This window comes from Schistocerca gregaria, unplaced genomic scaffold, assembly GCF_023897955.1.
Source record: "Schistocerca gregaria isolate iqSchGreg1 unplaced genomic scaffold, iqSchGreg1.2 ptg000240l, whole genome shotgun sequence".
In the NCBI taxonomy this organism is placed as follows: Eukaryota; Metazoa; Arthropoda; class Insecta; order Orthoptera; family Acrididae; genus Schistocerca; species Schistocerca gregaria.
In genome coordinates, this window is record NW_026061752.1 from 3,854,598 (window position 1) to 3,874,964 (window position 20,367).

Consider the following 20,367-nt stretch of genomic DNA (forward strand, 5'->3'; position numbering starts at 1 on the left):
AGCAGTACGAAACCGTCTGAATGTTGCTGTTGACTATTTTTTGCTTGGAGATGCTCTTGAGCTTGAAACACACACAGCAAGACCGGTGTTAACTAGCGAAATGGTCGGCAGAGTGCCGACACCGCGAGTTTTGACTGGCACTTGCACATCTAAAACAACGTCGGAAAGTAACTCGTTCGGCTTTTGAGTCACATAAAGTATGTGTGTTAATTTTGACGCCACTAGCTCTGCTTGTTGTCATGCAATTTCTTTGCCTCTCAGAAATGATTATGACATAAAAGTGAAGTACGTGACGAGTGTGACGTTAGGAAAACATTAGGCAGCATGGAGAGATGCTGTATGGGACCAGCCAACCCAAACGAGTACTGTGTGACGTGCTACCCGACAAGTATTCACCGAGGTAGACGGCTATCTCAGTCGGTAGAGCGTCAGACACTTAATCTCAGGGTTGTGGGTTCGAGCCAGACGCTGGGCGAAACGGAATATTGTTCCGCTGCAGGTGTAAATTACTGTTTTTCTGATTAACGAGATTTAATGGAAATAGCAACTTTAAACTTTGCCTACGTCTCTGTCAGTCGCAAGGAAACTGTATTTGAAGGTGAAGGTGATTTTGTAGACATGTGTGAAAGACATGTTCTGAAATGCAAGTGTTGTGGTTTGGAGAGCACATCGGTTACGTGTCAGATGTGTAGCCAAGCAGTAATTTGTCGCCATAGCTGCAAATATTAGCCGATAATATGAATTGTTGTCAGCTAAAGTCTGATGATGCAGACGACCGTAAGGACGAAGTACCCAAGTGTCCCGCTAGGCCGCGCCTCTTTAGCTCAGTGGTAGAGCACTGGTCTAATAAACCAGGGGTCGTAAGTTCCATCCTCACAGGAGAAAGATGAATTTTGGAAATCAGTTGCGCGTCGTGGCCGTATAGCAAACAGTACCTGTGATGACGAACAATTAGCGACAGGCGTTTTTTTAAGATTTACTCTCAGATGTGATTAAGGCGAATGGCGCAGATAAAGCATTTGCCAAAGCGGTACAGCATCAGGTGGGACGAGGCAGTCTGAATTACATTTTATAGATGTATTTCTCACATATCTCAGAGCCTCTCGCGATATTCGTCGTCGTCGTCGTCGTCGTCGCCGCCGCTTCTGCAGAAGTAGCAAATGGCCATCGTAGCAAATGCGGCGAGGGACGCCCTGCCTTCGATTCCGAATGCACAAAGTGTGTGGTCTTGTTTCTCAGTCTATATTTGGTCGGTCACGTCAGAGGTTGAATGTAACGAATGGGTGGGAAAGAGCAAGGGGCAGCGGCTGTGTAGAACGGAAACACAAATCCTCAGGGGTGTGAGCGTTTCGAGATGAGTCGTATACATGTAAATGTTGGTCGTCAGTGACCGTGTGGCCTAATGGATAAGGCGTCGGACTTCGGCTCTGAAGATTGCAGGTTCGAATGCTGTCACGCTTGTGTTTTTCCAGTTCTGAAAAAGAAACATACCGTTTTAATGTAGCAATTGAGCAGTACGAAACCGTCTGAATGTTGCTGTTGACTATTTTTTGCTTGGAGATGCTCTTGAGCTTGAAACACACACAGCAAGACCGGTGTTAACTAGCGAAATGGTCGGCAGAGTGCCGACACCGCGAGTTTTGACTGGCACTTGCACATCTAAAACAACGTCGGAAAGTAACTCGTTCGGCTTTTGAGTCACATAAAGTATGTGTGTTAATTTTGACGCCACTAGCTCTGCTTGTTGTCATGCAATTTCTTTGCCTCTCAGAAATGATTATGACATAAAAGTGAAGTACGTGACGAGTGTGACGTTAGGAAAACATTAGGCAGCATGGAGAGATGCTGTATGGGACCAGCCAACCCAAACGAGTACTGTGTGACGTGCTACCCGGCAAGTATTCACCGAGGTAGACGGCTATCTCAGTCGGTAGAGCGTCAGACACTTAATCTCAGGGTTGTGGGTTCGAGCCAGACGCTGGGCGAAACGGAATTTTGTTCCGCTGCAGGTGTAAATTACTGTTTTTCTGATTAACGAGAATTAATGGAAATAGCAACTTTAAACTTTGCCTACGTCTCTGTCAGTCGCAAGGAAACTGTATTTGAAGGTGAAGGTGATTTTGTAGACATGTGTGAAAGACATGTTCTGAAATGCAAGTGTTGTGGTTTGGAGAGCACATCGGTTACGTGTCAGATGTGTAGCCAAGCAGTAATTTGTCGCCATAGCTGCAAATATTAGCCGATAATATGAATTGTTGTCAGCTAAAGTCTGATGATGCAGACGACCGTAAGGACGAAGTACCCAAGAGTACCGCTAGGCCGCGCCTCTTTAGCTCAGTGGTAGAGCACTGGTCTAATAAACCAGGGGTCGTAAGTTCCATCCTCACAGGAGAAAGATGAATTTTGGAAATCAGTTGCGCGTCGTGGCCGTATAGCAAACAGTACCTGTGATGACGAACAATTAGCGACAGGCGTTTTTTTAAGATTTACTCTCAGATGTGATTAAGGCGAATGGCGCAGATAAAGCATTTGCCAAAGCGGTACAGCATCAGGTGGGACGAGGCAGTCTGAATTACATTTTATAGATGTATTTCTCACATATCTCAGAGCCTCTCGCGATATTCGTCGTAGTCGTCGTCGTCGTCGCCGCCGCTTCTGCAGAAGTAGCAAATGGCCATCGTAGCAAATGCGGCGAGGGACGCCCTGCCTTCGATTCCGAATGCACAAAGTGTGTGGTCTTGTTTCTCAGTCTATATTTGGTCGGTCTCGTCAGAGGTTGAATGTAACGAATGGGTGGGAAAGAGCAAGGGGCAGCGGCTGTGTAGAACGAAAACACAAATCCTCAGGGGTGTGAGCGTTTCGAGATGAGTCGTATACATGTAAATGTTGGTCGTCAGTGACCGTGTGGCCTAATGGATAAGGCGTCGGACTTCGTATCTGAAGATTACAGGTTCGAATGCTGTCACGCTTGTGTTTTTCCAGTTCTGAAAAAGAAACATACCGTTTTAATGTAGCAATTGAGCAGTACGAAACCGTCTGAATGTTGCTGTTGACTATTTTTTGCTTGGAGATGCTCTTGAGCTTGAAACACACACAGCAAGCCCGGTGTTAACTAGCGAAATGGTCGGCAGAGTGCCGACACCGCGAGTTTTGACTGGCACTTGCACATCTAAAACAACGTCGGAAAGTAACTCGTTCGGCTTTTGAGTCACATAAAGTATGTGTGTTAATTTTGACGCCACTAGCTCTGCTTGTTGTCATGCAATTTCTTTGCCTCTCAGAAATGATTATGACATAAAAGTGAAGTACGTGACGAGTGTGACGTTAGGAAAACATTAGGCAGCATGGAGAGATTCTGTATGGGACCACCCAACCCAAACGAGTACTGTGTGACCTGCTACCCGGCAGGTATTCACCGAGGTAGCCGGCTAGCTCAGTCGGTAGAGCGTCAGACTCTTAATCCCAGGGTCGTGGGTTCGAGCCAGACGCTGGGCGGAACGGAATTTTGTTCCGCTGCAGGTGTAAATTATCGTTTTTCTGATTAACGAGATTTAATGGAAATAGCAACTTTAAACTTTGCCTACGTCTCTGTCAGTCGCAAGGAAACTGTATTTGAAGGTGAAGGTGATTTTGTAGACATGTGTGAAAGACATGTTCTGAAATGCAAGTGTTGTTGTTTGGAGAGCACATCGGTTACGTGTCAGATGTGTAGCCAAGCAGTAATTTGTCGCCATAGCTGCAAATATTAGCCGGTAATATGAAGTGTTGTCAGCTAAAGTCTGATGATGCAGACGACCGTAAGGACGAAGTACCCAAGAGTACCGCTAGGTCGCGCCTCCTTAGCTCAGTGGTAAAGTACTGGTCTAATAAACCAGGAGGTCGTAAGTTCCATCCTCACAGGAGAAAGATGAATTTTGGAAATCAGTTGCGCGTCGTGGCCGTATAGCAAACAGTACCTGTGATGACGAACATTTAGCGACAGGCGTTTTTTTAAGAATTACTCTCAGATGTGATTAAGGCGAATGGCGCAGATAAAGCATTTGCCAAAGCGGTACAGCATCAGGTGGGACGAGGCAGTCTGAATTACATTTTATAGATGTATTTCTCACATATCTCAGAGCCTCTCGCGATATTCGTCGTCGTCGTCGTCGTCGTCGTCGTCGTCGTCGTCGTCGTCGTCGTCGCCGCCGCCGCCGCTTCTGCAGAAGTAGCAAATGGCAATCGTAGCAAATGCGGCGAGGGACGCCCTGCCTTCGATTCCGAATGCACAAAGTGTGTGGTCTTGTTTCTCAGTCTATATTTGGTCGGTCACGTCAGAGGTTGAATGTAACGAATGGGTGGGAAAGAGCAAGGGGCAGCGGCTGTGTAGAACGGAAACACAAATCCTCAGGGGTGTGAGCGTTTCGAGATGAGTCGTATACATGTAAATGTTGGTCGTCAGTGACCGTGTGGCCTAATGGATAAGGCGTCGGACTTCGGCTCTGAAGATTACAGGTTCGAATGCTGTCACGCTTGTGTTTTTCCAGTTCTGAAAAAGAAACATACCGTTTTAATGTAGCAATTGAGCAGTACGAAACCGTCTGAATGTTGCTGTTGACTATTTTTTGCTTGGAGATGCTCTTGAGCTTGAAACACACACAGCAAGACCGGTGTTAACTAGCGAAATGGTCGGCAGAGTGCCGACACCGCGAGTTTTGACTGGCACTTGCACATCTAAAACAACGTCGGAAAGTAACTCGTTCGGCTTTTGAGTCACATAAAGTATGTGTGTTAATTTTGACGCCACTAGCTCTGCTTGTTGTCATGCAATTTCTTTGCCTCTCAGAAATGATTATGACATAAAAGTGAAGTACGTGACGAGTGTGACGTTAGGAAAACATTAGGCAGCATGGAGAGATGCTGTATGGGACCAGCCAACCCAAACGAGTACTGTGTGACGTGCTACCCGACAAGTATTCACCGAGGTAGACGGCTATCTCAGTCGGTAGAGCGTCAGACACTTAATCTCAGGGTTGTGGGTTCGAGCCAGACGCTGGGCGAAACGGAATATTGTTCCGCTGCAGGTGTAAATTACTGTTTTTCTGATTAACGAGATTTAATGGAAATAGCAACTTTAAACTTTGCCTACGTCTCTGTCAGTCGCAAGGAAACTGTATTTGAAGGTGAAGGTGATTTTGTAGACATGTGTGAAAGACATGTTCTGAAATGCAAGTGTTGTGGTTTGGAGAGCACATCGGTTACGTGTCAGATGTGTAGCCAAGCAGTAATTTGTCGCCATAGCTGCAAATATTAGCCGATAATATGAATTGTTGTCAGCTAAAGTCTGATGATGCAGACGACCGTAAGGACGAAGTACCCAAGTGTCCCGCTAGGCCGCGCCTCTTTAGCTCAGTGGTAGAGCACTGGTCTAATAAACCAGGGGTCGTAAGTTCCATCCTCACAGGAGAAAGATGAATTTTGGAAATCAGTTGCGCGTCGTGGCCGTATAGCAAACAGTACCTGTGATGACGAACAATTAGCGACAGGCGTTTTTTTAAGATTTACTCTCAGATGTGATTAAGGCGAATGGCGCAGATAAAGCATTTGCCAAAGCGGTACAGCATCAGGTGGGACGAGGCAGTCTGAATTACATTTTATAGATGTATTTCTCACATATCTCAGAGCCTCTCGCGATATTCGTCGTCGTCGTCGTCGTCGTCGTCGTCGCCGCCGCTTCTGCAGAAGTAGCAAATGGCCATCGTAGCAAATGCGGCGAGGGACGCCCTGCCTTCGATTCCGAATGCACAAAGTGTGTGGTCTTGTTTCTCAGTCTATATTTGGTCGGTCTCGTCAGAGGTTGAATGTAACGAATGGGTGGGAAAGAGCAAGGGGCAGCGGCTGTGTAGAACGAAAACACAAATCCTCAGGGGTGTGAGCGTTTCGAGATGAGTCGTATACATGTAAATGTTGGTCGTCAGTGACCGTGTGGCCTAATGGATAAGGCGTCGGACTTCGTATCTGAAGATTACAGTTTCGAATGCTGTCACACTTGTGTTTTTCCAGTTCTGAAAAAGAAACATACCGTTTTAATGTAGCAATTGAGCAGTACGAAACCGTCTGAATGTTGCTGTTGACCATTTTTTGCTTGGAGATGCTCTGGAGCTTGAAACACACACAGCAAGACCGGTGTTAACTAACGAAATGGTCGGCAGAGTGCCGACACCGCGAGTTTTGACTGGCACTTGCACATCTAAAACAACGTCGGAAAGTAACTCGTTCGGCTTTTGAGTCACATAAAGTATGTGTGTTAATTTTGACGCCACTAGCTCTGCTTGTTGTCATGCAATTTCTTTGCCTCTCAGAAATGATTATAACTTAAAAGTGAAGTACGTGACGAGTGTGACGTTAGGAAAACATTAGGCAGCATGGAGAGATTCTGTATGGGACCACCCAACCCAAACGAGTACTGTGTGACCTGCTACCCGGCAGGTATTCACCGAGGTAGCCGGCTAGCTCAGTCGGTAGAGCGTCAGACTCTTAATCCCAGGGTCGTGGGTTCGAGCCAGACGCTGGGCGAAACGGAATTTTGTTCCGCTGCAGGTGTAAATTACCGTTTTTCTGATTAACGAGATTTAATGGAAATAGCAACTTTAAACTTTGCCTACGTCTCTGTCAGTCGCAAGGAAACTGTATTTGAAGGTGAAGGTGATTTTGTAGACATGTGTGAAAGACATGTTCTGAAATGCAAGTGTTGTTGTTTGGAGAGCACATCGGTTACGTGTCAGATGTGTAGCCAAGCAGTAATTTGTCGCCATAGCTGCAAATATTAGCCGGTAATATGAAGTGTTGTCAGCTAAAGTCTGATGATGCAGACGACCGTAAGGACGAAGTACCCAAGAGTACCGCTAGGTCGCGCCTCTTTAGCTCAGTGGTAAAGTACTGGTCTAATAAACCAGGGGTCGTAAGTTCCATCCTCACAGGAGAAAGATGAATTTTGGAAATCAGTTGCGCGTCGTGGCCGTATAGCAAACAGTACCTGTGATGACGAACAATTAGCGACAGGCGTTTTTTTAAGAATTACTCTCAGATGTGATTAAGGCGAATGGCGCAGATAAAGCATTTGCCAAAGCGGTACAGCATCAGGTGGGACGAGGCAGTCTGAATTACATTTTATAGATGTATTTCTCACATATCTCAGAGCCTCTCGCGATATTCGTCGTCGTCGTCGTCGTCGTCGTCGTCGTCGTCGCCGCCGCCGCTTCTGCAGAAGTAGCAAATGGCAATCGTAGCAAATGCGGCGAGGGACGCCCTGCCTTCGATTCCGAATGCACAAAGTGTGTGGTCTTGTTTCTCAGTCTATATTTGGTCGGTCACGTCAGAGGTTGAATGTAACGAATGGGTGGGAAAGAGCAAGGGGCAGCGGCTGTGTAGAACGGAAACACAAATCCTCAGGGGTGTGAGCGTTTCGAGATGAGTCGTATACATGTAAATGTTGGTCGTCAGTGACCGTGTGGCCTAATGGATAAGGCGTCGGACTTCGGCTCTGAAGATTGCAGGTTCGAATGCTGTCACGCTTGTGTTTTTCCAGTTCTGAAAAAGAAACATACCGTTTTAATGTAGCAATTGAGCAGTACGAAACCGTCTGAATGTTGCTGTTGACTATTTTTTGCTTGGACATGCTCTTGAGCTTGAAACACACACAGCAAGACCGGTGTTAACTAGCGAAATGGTCGGCAGAGTGCCGACACCGCGAGTTTTGACTGGCACTTGCACATCTAAAACAACGTCGGAAAGTAACTCGTTCGGCTTTTGAGTCACATAAAGTATGTGTGTTAATTTTGACGCCACTAGCTCTGCTTGTTGTCATGCAATTTCTTTGCCTCTCAGAAATGTTTATGACATAAAAGTGAAGTACGTGACGAGTGTGACGTTAGGAAAACATTAGGCAGCATGGAGAGATGCTGTATGGGACCACCCAACCCAAACGAGTACTGTGTGACGTGCTACCTGGCAAGTATTCACCGAGGTAGACGGCTATCTCAGTCTGTAGAGCGTCAGACACTTAATCTCAGGGTTGTGGGTTCGAGCCAGACGCTGGGCGAAACGGAATTTTGTTCCTCTGCAGGTGTAAATTACTGTTTTTCTGATTAACGAGATTTAATGGAAATAGCAACTTTAAACTTTGCCTACGTCTCTGTCAGTCGCAAGGAAACTGTATTTGAAGGTGAAGGTGATTTTGTAGACATGTGTGAAAGACATGTTCTGAAATGCAAGTGTTGTGGTTTGGAGAGCACATCGGTTACGTGTCAGATGTGTAGCCAAGCAGTAATTTGTCGCCATAGCTGCAAATATTAGCCGATAATATGAATTGTTGTCAGCTAAAGTCTGATGATGCAGACGACCGTAAGGACGAAGTACCCAAGAGTACCGCTAGGCCGCGCCTCTTTAGCTCAGTGGTAGAGCACTGGTCTAATAAACCAGGGGTCGTAAGTTCCATCCTCACAGGAGAAAGATGAATTTTGGAAATCAGTTGCGCGTCGTGGCCGTATAGCAAACAGTACCTGTGATGACGAACAATTAGCGACAGGCGTTTTTTTAAGATTTACTCTCAGATGTGATTAAGGCGAATGGCGCAGATAAAGCATTTGCCAAAGCGGTACAGCATCAGGTGGGACGAGGCAGTCTGAATTACATTTTATAGATGTATTTCTCACATATCTCAGAGCCTCTCGCGATATTCGTCGTCGTCGTCGTCGTCGTCGCCGCCGCTTCTGCAGAAGTAGCAAATGGCCATCGTAGCAAATGCGGCGAGGGACGCCCTGCCTTCGATTCCGAATGCACAAAGTGTGTGGTCTTGTTTCTCAGTCTATATTTGGTCGGTCACGTCAGAGGTTGAATGTAACGAATGGGTGGGAAAGAGCAAGGGGCAGCGGCTGTGTAGAACGGAAACACAAATCCTCAGGGGTGTGAGCGTTTCGAGATGAGTCGTATACATGTAAATGTTGGTCGTCAGTGACCGTGTGGCCTAATGGATAAGGCGTCGGACTTCGGCTCTGAAGATTGCAGGTTCGAATGCTGTCACGCTTGTGTTTTTCCAGTTCTGAAAAAGAAACATACCGTTTTAATGTAGCAATTGAGCAGTACGAAACCGTCTGAATGTTGCTGTTGACTATTTTTTGCTTGGAGATGCTCTTGAGCTTGAAACACACACAGCAAGACAGGTGTTAACTAGCGAAATGGTCGGCAGAGTGCCGACACCGCGAGTTTTGACTGGCACTTGCACATCTAAAACAACGTCGGAAAGTAACTCGTTCGGCTTTTGAGTCACATAAAGTATGTGTGTTAATTTTGACGCCACTAGCTCTGCTTGTTGTCATGCAATTTCTTTGCCTCTCAGAAATGATTATGACATAAAAGTGAAGTACGTGACGAGTGTGACGTTAGGAAAACATTAGGCAGCATGGAGAGATGCTGTATGGGACCACCCAACCCAAACGAGTACTGTGTGACGTGCTACCCGGCAAGTATTCACCGAGGTAGACGGCTATCTCAGTCGGTAGAGCGTCAGACACTTAATCTCAGGGTTGTGGGTTCGAGCCAGACGCTGGGCGAAACGGAATTTTGTTCCGCTGCAGGTGTAAATTACTGTTTTTCTGATTAACGAGAATTAATGGAAATAGCAACTTTAAACTTTGCCTACGTCTCTGTCAGTCGCAAGGAAACTGTATTTGAAGGTGAAGGTGATTTTGTAGACATGTGTGAAAGACATGTTCTGAAATGCAAGTGTTGTGGTTTGGAGAGCACATCGGTTACGTGTCAGATGTGTAGCCAAGCAGTAATTTGTCGCCATAGCTGCAAATATTAGCCGATAATATGAATTGTTGTCAGCTAAAGTCTGATGATGCAGACGACCGTAAGGACGAAGTACCCAAGAGTACCGCTAGGCCGCGCCTCTTTAGCTCAGTGGTAGAGCACTGGTCTAATAAACCAGGGGTCGTAAGTTCCATCCTCACAGGAGAAAGATGAATTTTGGAAATCAGTTGCGCGTCGTGGCCGTATAGCAAACAGTACCTGTGATGACGAACAATTAGCGACAGGCGTTTTTTTAAGATTTACTCTCAGATGTGATTAAGGCGAATGGCGCAGATAAAGCATTTGCCAAAGCGGTACAGCATCAGGTGGGACGAGGCAGTCTGAATTACATTTTATAGATGTATTTCTCACATATCTCAGAGCCTCTCGCGATATTCGTCGTAGTCGTCGTCGTCGTCGCCGCCGCTTCTGCAGAAGTAGCAAATGGCCATCGTAGCAAATGCGGCGAGGGACGCCCTGCCTTCGATTCCGAATGCACAAAGTGTGTGGTCTTGTTTCTCAGTCTATATTTGGTCGGTCACGTCAGAGGTTGAATGTAACGAATGGGTGGGAAAGAGCAAGGGGCAGCGGCTGTGTAGAACGGAAACACAAATCCTCAGGGGTGTGAGCGTTTCGAGATGAGTCGTATACATGTAAATGTTGGTCGTCAGTGACCGTGTGGCCTAATGGATAAGGCGTCGGACTTCGGCTCTGAAGATTGCAGGTTCGAATGCTGTCACGCTTGTGTTTTTCCAGTTCTGAAAAAGAAACATACCGTTTTAATGTAGCAATTGAGCAGTACGAAACCGTCTGAATGTTGCTGTTGACTATTTTTTGCTTGGACATGCTCTTGAGCTTGAAACACACACAGCAAGACCGGTGTTAACTAGCGAAATGGTCGGCAGAGTGCCGACACCGCGAGTTTTGACTGGCACTTGCACATCTAAAACAACGTCGGAAAGTAACTCGTTCGGCTTTTGAGTCACATAAAGTATGTGTGTTAATTTTGACGCCACTAGCTCTGCTTGTTGTCATGCAATTTCTTTGCCTCTCAGAAATGATTATGACATAAAAGTGAAGTACGTGACGAGTGTGACGTTAGGAAAACATTAGGCAGCATGGAGAGATGCTGTATGGGACCACCCAACCCAAACGAGTACTGTGTGACGTGCTACCTGGCAAGTATTCACCGAGGTAGACGGCTATCTCAGTCTGTAGAGCGTCAGACACTTAATCTCAGGGTTGTGGGTTCGAGCCAGACGCTGGGCGAAACGGAATTTTGTTCCTCTGCAGGTGTAAATTACTGTTTTTCTGATTAACGAGATTTAATGGAAATAGCAACTTTAAACTTTGCCTACGTCTCTGTCAGTCGCAAGGAAACTGTATTTGAAGGTGAAGGTGATTTTGTAGACATGTGTGAAAGACATGTTCTGAAATGCAAGTGTTGTGGTTTGGAGAGCACATCGGTTACGTGTCAGATGTGTAGCCAAGCAGTAATTTGTCGCCATAGCTGCAAATATTAGCCGATAATATGAATTGTTGTCAGCTAAAGTCTGATGATGCAGACGACCGTAAGGACGAAGTACCCAAGAGTACCGCTAGGCCGCGCCTCTTTAGCTCAGTGGTAGAGCACTGGTCTAATAAACCAGGGGTCGTAAGTTCCATCCTCACAGGAGAAAGATGAATTTTGGAAATCAGTTGCGCGTCGTGGCCGTATAGCAAACAGTACCTGTGATGACGAACAATTAGCGACAGGCGTTTTTTTAAGATTTACTCTCAGATGTGATTAAGGCGAATGGCGCAGATAAAGCATTTGCCAAAGCGGTACAGCATCAGGTGGGACGAGGCAGTCTGAATTACATTTTATAGATGTATTTCTCACATATCTCAGAGCCTCTCGCGATATTCGTCGTCGTCGTCGTCGTCGTCGCCGCCGCTTCTGCAGAAGTAGCAAATGGCCATCGTAGCAAATGCGGCGAGGGACGCCCTGCCTTCGATTCCGAATGCACAAAGTGTGTGGTCTTGTTTCTCAGTCTATATTTGGTCGGTCACGTCAGAGGTTGAATGTAACGAATGGGTGGGAAAGAGCAAGGGGCAGCGGCTGTGTAGAACGGAAACACAAATCCTCAGGGGTGTGAGCGTTTCGAGATGAGTCGTATACATGTAAATGTTGGTCGTCAGTGACCGTGTGGCCTAATGGATAAGGCGTCGGACTTCGGCTCTGAAGATTGCAGGTTCGAATGCTGTCACGCTTGTGTTTTTCCAGTTCTGAAAAAGAAACATACCGTTTTAATGTAGCAATTGAGCAGTACGAAACCGTCTGAATGTTGCTGTTGACTATTTTTTGCTTGGAGATGCTCTTGAGCTTGAAACACACACAGCAAGACAGGTGTTAACTAGCGAAATGGTCGGCAGAGTGCCGACACCGCGAGTTTTGACTGGCACTTGCACATCTAAAACAACGTCGGAAAGTAACTCGTTCGGCTTTTGAGTCACATAAAGTATGTGTGTTAATTTTGACGCCACTAGCTCTGCTTGTTGTCATGCAATTTCTTTGCCTCTCAGAAATGATTATGACATAAAAGTGAAGTACGTGACGAGTGTGACGTTAGGAAAACATTAGGCAGCATGGAGAGATGCTGTATGGGACCACCCAACCCAAACGAGTACTGTGTGACGTGCTACCCGGCAAGTATTCACCGAGGTAGACGGCTATCTCAGTCGGTAGAGCGTCAGACACTTAATCTCAGGGTTGTGGGTTCGAGCCAGACGCTGGGCGAAACGGAATTTTGTTCCGCTGCAGGTGTAAATTACTGTTTTTCTGATTAACGAGAATTAATGGAAATAGCAACTTTAAACTTTGCCTACGTCTCTGTCAGTCGCAAGGAAACTGTATTTGAAGGTGAAGGTGATTTTGTAGACATGTGTGAAAGACATGTTCTGAAATGCAAGTGTTGTGGTTTGGAGAGCACATCGGTTACGTGTCAGATGTGTAGCCAAGCAGTAATTTGTCGCCATAGCTGCAAATATTAGCCGATAATATGAATTGTTGTCAGCTAAAGTCTGATGATGCAGACGACCGTAAGGACGAAGTACCCAAGAGTACCGCTAGGCCGCGCCTCTTTAGCTCAGTGGTAGAGCACTGGTCTAATAAACCAGGGGTCGTAAGTTCCATCCTCACAGGAGAAAGATGAATTTTGGAAATCAGTTGCGCGTCGTGGCCGTATAGCAAACAGTACCTGTGATGACGAACAATTAGCGACAGGCGTTTTTTTAAGATTTACTCTCAGATGTGATTAAGGCGAATGGCGCAGATAAAGCATTTGCCAAAGCGGTACAGCATCAGGTGGGACGAGGCAGTCTGAATTACATTTTATAGATGTATTTCTCACATATCTCAGAGCCTCTCGCGATATTCGTCGTAGTCGTCGTCGTCGTCGCCGCCGCTTCTGCAGAAGTAGCAAATGGCCATCGTAGCAAATGCGGCGAGGGACGCCCTGCCTTCGATTCCGAATGCACAAAGTGTGTGGTCTTGTTTCTCAGTCTATATTTGGTCGGTCACGTCAGAGGTTGAATGTAACGAATGGGTGGGAAAGAGCAAGGGGCAGCGGCTGTGTAGAACGGAAACACAAATCCTCAGGGGTGTGAGCGTTTCGAGATGAGTCGTATACATGTAAATGTTGGTCGTCAGTGACCGTGTGGCCTAATGGATAAGGCGTCGGACTTCGGCTCTGAAGATTACAGGTTCGAATGCTGTCACGCTTGTGTTTTTCCAGTTCTGAAAAAGAAACATACCGTTTTAATGTAGCAATTGAGCAGTACGAAACCGTCTGAATGTTGCTGTTGACTATTTTTTGCTTGGAGATGCTCTTGAGCTTGAAACACACACAGCAAGACCGGTGTTAACTAGCGAAATGGTCGGCAGAGTGCCGACACCGCGAGTTTTGACTGGCACTTGCACATCTAAAACAACGTCGGAAAGTAACTCGTTCGGCTTTTGAGTCACATAAAGTATGTGTGTTAATTTTGACGCCACTAGCTCTGCTTGTTGTCATGCAATTTCTTTGCCTCTCAGAAATGATTATGACATAAAAGTGAAGTACGTGACGAGTGTGACGTTAGGAAAACATTAGGCAGCATGGAGAGATGCTGTATGGGACCAGCCAACCCAAACGAGTACTGTGTGACGTGCTACCCGGCAAGTATTCACCGAGGTAGACGGCTATCTCAGTCGGTAGAGCGTCAGACACTTAATCTCAGGGTTGTGGGTTCGAGCCAGACGCTGGGCGAAACGGAATATTGTTCCGCTGCAGGTGTAAATTACTGTTTTTCTGATTAACGAGATTTAATGGAAATAGCAACTTTAAACTTTGCCTACGTCTCTGTCAGTCGCAAGGAAACTGTATTTGAAGGTGAAGGTGATTTTGTAGACATGTGTGAAAGACATGTTCTGAAATGCAAGTGTTGTGGTTTGGAGAGCACATCGGTTACGTGTCAGATGTGTAGCCAAGCAGTAATTTGTCGCCATAGCTGCAAATATTAGCCGATAATATGAATTGTTGTCAGCTAAAGTCTGATGATGCAGACGACCGTAAGGACGAAGTACCCAAGTGTCCCGCTAGGCCGCGCCTCTTTAGCTCAGTGGTAGAGCACTGGTCTAATAAACCAGGGGTCGTAAGTTCCATCCTCACAGGAGAAAGATGAATTTTGGAAATCAGTTGCGCGTCGTGGCCGTATAGCAAACAGTACCTGTGATGACGAACAATTAGCGACAGGCGTTTTTTTAAGATTTACTCTCAGATGTGATTAAGGCGAATGGCGCAGATAAAGCATTTGCCAAAGCGGTACAGCATCAGGTGGGACGAGGCAGTCTGAATTACATTTTATAGATGTATTTCTCACATATCTCAGAGCCTCTCGCGATATTCGTCGTCGTCGTCGTCGTCGTCGTCGCCGCCGCTTCTGCAGAAGTAGCAAATGGCCATCGTAGCAAATGCGGCGAGGGACGCCCTGCCTTCGATTCCGAATGCACAAAGTGTGTGGTCTTGTTTCTCAGTCTATATTTGGTCGGTCTCGTCAGAGGTTGAATGTAACGAATGGGTGGGAAAGAGCAAGGGGCAGCGGCTGTGTAGAACGAAAACACAAATCCTCAGGGGTGTGAGCGTTTCGAGATGAGTCGTATACATGTAAATGTTGGTCGTCAGTGACCGTGTGGCCTAATGGATAAGGCGTCGGACTTCGTATCTGAAGATTACAGTTTCGAATGCTGTCACGCTTGTGTTTTTCCAGTTCTGAAAAAGAAACATACCGTTTTAATGTAGCAATTGAGCAGTACGAAACCGTCTGAATGTTGCTGTTGACCATTTTTTGCTTGGAGATGCTCTGGAGCTTGAAACACACACAGCAAGACCGGTGTTAACTAACGAAATGGTCGGCAGAGTGCCGACACCGCGAGTTTTGACTGGCACTTGCACATCTAAAACAACGTCGGAAAGTAACTCGTTCGGCTTTTGAGTCACATAAAGTATGTGTGTTAATTTTGACGCCACTAGCTCTGCTTGTTGTCATGCATTTTCTTTGCCTCTCAGAAATGATTATGACATAAAAGTGAAGTACGTGACGAGTGTGACGTTAGGAAAACATTAGGCAGCATGGAGAGATGCTGTATGGGACCACCCAACCCAAACGAGTACTGTGTGACGTGCTACCCGGCAAGTATTCACCGAGGTAGACGGCTATCTCAGTCGGTAGAGCGTCAGACACTTAATCCCACGGTCGTGGGTTCGAGCCAGACGCTGGGCGGAACGGAATTTTGTTCCGCTGCAGGTGTAAATTACTGTTTTTCTGATTAACGAGATTTAATGGAAATAGCAACTTTAAACTTTGCCTACGTCTCTGTCAGTCGCAAGGAAACTGTATTTGAAGGTGAAGGTGATTTTGTAGACATGTGTGAAAGACATGTTCTGAAATGCAAGTGTTGTGGTTTGGAGAGCACATCGGTTACGTGTCAGATGTGTAGCCAAGCAGTAATTTGTCGCCATAGCTGCAAATATTAGCCGATAATATGAATTGTTGTCAGCTAAAGTCTGATGATGCAGACGACCGTAAGGACGAAGTACCCAAGATTACCGCTAGGCCGCGCCTCTTTAGCTCAGTGGTAGGGCACTGGTCTAATAAACCAGGGGTCGTAAGTTCCATCCTCACAGGAGAAAGATGAATTTTGGAAATCAGTTGCGCGTCGTGGCCGTATAGCAAACAGTACCTGTGATGACGAACAATTAGCGACAGGCGTTTTTTTAAGATTTACTCTCAGATGTGATTAAGGCGAATGGCGCAGATAAAGCATTTGCCAAAGCGGTACAGCATCAGGTGGGACGAGGCAGTCTGAATTACATTTTATAGATGTATTTCTCACATATCTCAGAGCCTCTCGCGATATTCGTCGTCGTCGTCGTCGTCGTCGTCGCCGCCGCTTCTGCAGAAGTAGCAAATGGCCATCGTAGCAAATGCGGCGAGGGACGCCCTGCCTTCGATTCCGAATGCACAAAGTGTGTGGTCTTGTTTCTCAGTCTATATTTGGTCGGTCACGTCAGAGGTTGAATGTAACGAATGGTTGGGAAAGAGCAAGGGGCAGCGGCTGTGTAGAACGGAAACACAAATCCTCAGGGGTGTGAGCGTTTCGAGATGAGTCGTATACATGTTAATGTTGGTCGTCAGTGACCGTGTGGCCTAATGGATAAGGCGTCGGACTTCGGCTCTGAAGATTACAGGTTCGAATGCTGTCACGCTTGTGTTTTTCCAGTTCTGAAAAAGAAACATACCGTTTTAATGTAGCAATTGAGCAGTACGAAACCGTCTGAATGTTGCTGTTGACTATTTTTTGCTTGGAGATGCTCTTGAGCTTGAAACACACACAGCAAGACCGGTGTTAACTAGCGAAATGGTCGGCAGAGTGCCGACACCGCGAGTTTTGACTGGCACTTGCACATCTAAAACAACGTCGGAAAGTAACTCGTTCGGCTTTTGAGTCACATAAAGTATGTGTGTTAATTTTGACGCCACTAGCTCTGCTTGTTGTCATGCAATTTCTTTGCCTCTCAGAAATGATTATGACATAAAAGTGAAGTACGTGACGAGTGTGACGTTAGGAAAACATTAGGCAGCATGGAGAGATGCTGTATGGGACCAGCCAACCCAAACGAGTACTGTGTGACGTGCTACCCGGCAAGTATTCACCGAGGTAGACGGCTATCTCAGTCGGTTGAGCGTCAGACACTTAATCCCAGTGTCGTGGGTTCGAGCCAGACGCTGGGCGAAACGGAATTTTGTTCCGCTGCAGGTGTAAATTACTGTTTTTCTGATTAACGAGATTTAATGGAAATAGCAACTTTAAACTTTGCCTACGTCTCTGTCAGTCGCAAGGAAACTGTATTTGAAGGTGAAGGTGATTTTGTAGACATGTGTGAAAGACATGTTCTGAAATGCAAGTGTTGTGGTTTGGAGAGCACATCGGTTACGTGTCAGATGTGTAGCCAAGCAGTAATTTGTCGCCATAGCTGCAAATATTAGCCGATAATATGAATTGTTGTCAGCTAAAGTCTGATGATGCAGACGACCGTAAGGACGAAGTACCCAAGTGTACCGCTAGGCCGCTCCTCTTTAGCTCAGTGGTAGAGCACTGGTCTAATAAACCAGGGGTCGTAGGTTCCATCCTCACAGGAGAAAGATGAATTTTGGAAATCAGTTGCGCGTCGTGGCCGTATAGCAAACAGTACCTGTGATGACGAACAATTAGCGACAGGCGTTTTTTTAAGATTTACTCTCAGATGTGATTAAGGCGAATGGCGCAGATAAAGCATTTGCTAAAGCGGTACAGCATCTGGTGGGACGAGGCAGTCTGAATTACATTTTATAGATGTATTTCTCACATATCTCAGAGCCTCTCGCGATATTCGTCGTCGTCGTCGTCGTCGTCGCCGCCGCTTCTGCAGAAGTAGCAAATGGCCATCGTAGCAAATGCGGCGAGGGACGCCCTGCCTTCGATTCCGAATGCACAAAGTGTGTGGTCTTGTTTCTCAGTCTATATTTGGTCGGTCTCGTCAGAGGTTGAATGTAACGAATGGGTGGGAAAGAGCAAGGGGCAGCGGCTGTGTAGAACGAAAACACAAATCCTCAGGGGTGTGAGCGTTTCGAGATGAGTCGTATACATGTAAATGTTGGTCGTCAGTGACCGTGTGGCCTAATGGATAAGGCGTCGGACTTCGTATCTGAAGATTACAGTTTCGAATGCTGTCACGCTTGTGTTTTTCCAGTTCTGAAAAAGAAACATACCGTTTTAATGTAGCAATTGAGCAGTACGAAACCGTCTGAATGTTGCTGTTGACCATTTTTTGCTTGGAGATGCTCTGGAGCTTGAAACACACACAGCAAGACCGGTGTTAACTAACGAAATGGTCGGCAGAGTGCCGACACCGCGAGTTTTGACTGGCACTTGCACATCTAAAATAACGTCGGAAAGTAACTCGTTCGGCTTTTGAGTCACATAAAGTATGTGTGTTAATTTTGACGCCACTAGCTCTGCTTGTTGTCATGCATTTTCTTTGCCTCTCAGAAATGATTATGACATAAAAGTGAAGTACGTGACGAGTGTGACGTTAGGAAAACATTAGGCAGCATGGAGAGATGCTGTATGGGACCACCCAACCCAAACGAGTACTGTGTGACGTGCTACCCGGCAAGTATTCACCGAGGTAGACGGCTATCTCAGTCGGTAGAGCGTCAGACACTTAATCCCACGGTCGTGGGTTCGAGCCAGACGCTGGGCGGAACGGAATTTTGTTCTGCTGCAGGTGTAAATTACTGTTTTTCTGATTAACGAGATTTAATGGAAATAGCAACTTTAAACTTTGGCTACGTCTCTGTCAGTCGCAAGGAAACTGTATTTGAAGGTGAAGGTGATTTTGTAGACATGTGTGAAAGACATGTTCTGAAATGCAAGTGTTGTGGTTTGGAGAGCACATCGGTTACGTGTCAGATGTGTAGCCAAGCAGTAATTTGTCGCCATAGCTGAAAATATTAGCCGATAATATGAATTGTTGTCAGCTAAAGTCTGATGATGCAGACGACCGTAAGGACGAAGTACCCAAGATTACCGCTAGGCCGCGCCTCTTTAGCTCAATGGTAGGGCACTGGTCTAATAAACCAGGGGTCGTAAGTTCCATCCTCACAGGAGAAAGATGAATTTTGGAAATCAGTTGCGCGTCGTGGCCGTATAGCAAACAGTACCTGTGATGACGAACAATTAGCGACAGGCGTTTTTTTAAGATTTACTCTCAGATGTGATTAAGGTGAATGGCGCAGATAAAGCATTTGCCAAAGCGGTACAGCATCAGGTGGGACGAGGCAGTCTGAGTTACATTTTATAGATGTATTTCCCACATATCTCAGAGCCTCTCCCGATATTCGTCGTCGTCGTCGTCGTCGCCGCCGCCGCTTCTGCAGATGTAGCAAATGGCAATCGTAGCAAATGCGGCGAGGGACGCCCTGCCTTCGATTCCGAATGCACAAAGTGTGTGGTCTTGTTTCTCAGTCTATATTTGGTCGGTCACGTCAGAGGTTGAATGTAACGAATGGGTGGGAAAGAGCAAGGGGCAGCGGCTGTGTAGAACGGAAACACAAATCCTCAGGGGTGTGAGCGTTTCGAGATGAGTCGTATACATGTAAATGTTGGTCGTCAGTGACCGTGTGGCCTAATGGATAAGGCGTCGGACTTCGGCTCTGAAGATTACAGGTTCGAATGCTGTCACGCTTGTGTTTTTCCAGTTCAGAAAAAGAAACATACCGTTTTAATGTAGCAATTGAGCAGTACGAAACCGTCTGAATGTTGCTGTTGACTATTTTTTGCTTGGAGATGCTCTTGAGCTTGAAACACACACAGCAAGACCGGTGTTAACTAGCGAAATGGTCGGCAGAGTGCCGACACCGCGAGTTTTGACTGGCACTTGCACATCTAAAACAACGTCGGAAAGTAACTCGTTCGGCTTTTGAGTCACATAAAGTATGTGTGTTAATTTTGACGCCACTAGCTCTGCTTGTTGTCATGCAATTTCTTTGCCTCTCAGAAATGATTATGACATAAAAGTGAAGTACGTGACGAGTGTGACGTTAGGAAAACATTAGGCAGCATGGAGAGATGCTGTATGGGACCAGCCAACCCAAACGAGTACTGTGTGACGTGCTACCCGGCAAGTATTCACCGAGGTAGACGGCTATCTCAGTCGGTAGAGCGTCAGACACTTAATCCCAGGGTCGTGGGTTCGAGCCAGACGCTGGGCGAAACGGAATTTTGTTCCGCTGCAGGTGTAAATTACTGTTTTTCTGATTAACGAGATTTAATGGAAATAGCAACTTAAAACTTTGCCTACGTCTCTGTCAGTCGCAAGGAAACTGTATTTGAAGGTGAAGGTGATTTTGTAGACATGTGTGAAAGACATGTTCTGAAATGCAAGTGTTGTGGTTTGGAGAGCACATCGGTTA

The 20,367-nt window shown here is 46.3% G+C and overlaps 1 non-coding gene across 1 annotated transcript; it reads left to right on the forward strand.

Moving 5' to 3' along the window:
- The first annotated feature begins 17,484 nt into the window (after positions 1 to 17,484).
- Trnai-aau (transfer RNA isoleucine (anticodon AAU)) lies at positions 17,485 to 17,556 on the forward strand. The gene has a single exon. It is a non-coding gene; the product is annotated as a tRNA-Ile (tRNA).
- Positions 17,557 to 20,367: the final 2,811 nt, after the last annotated feature.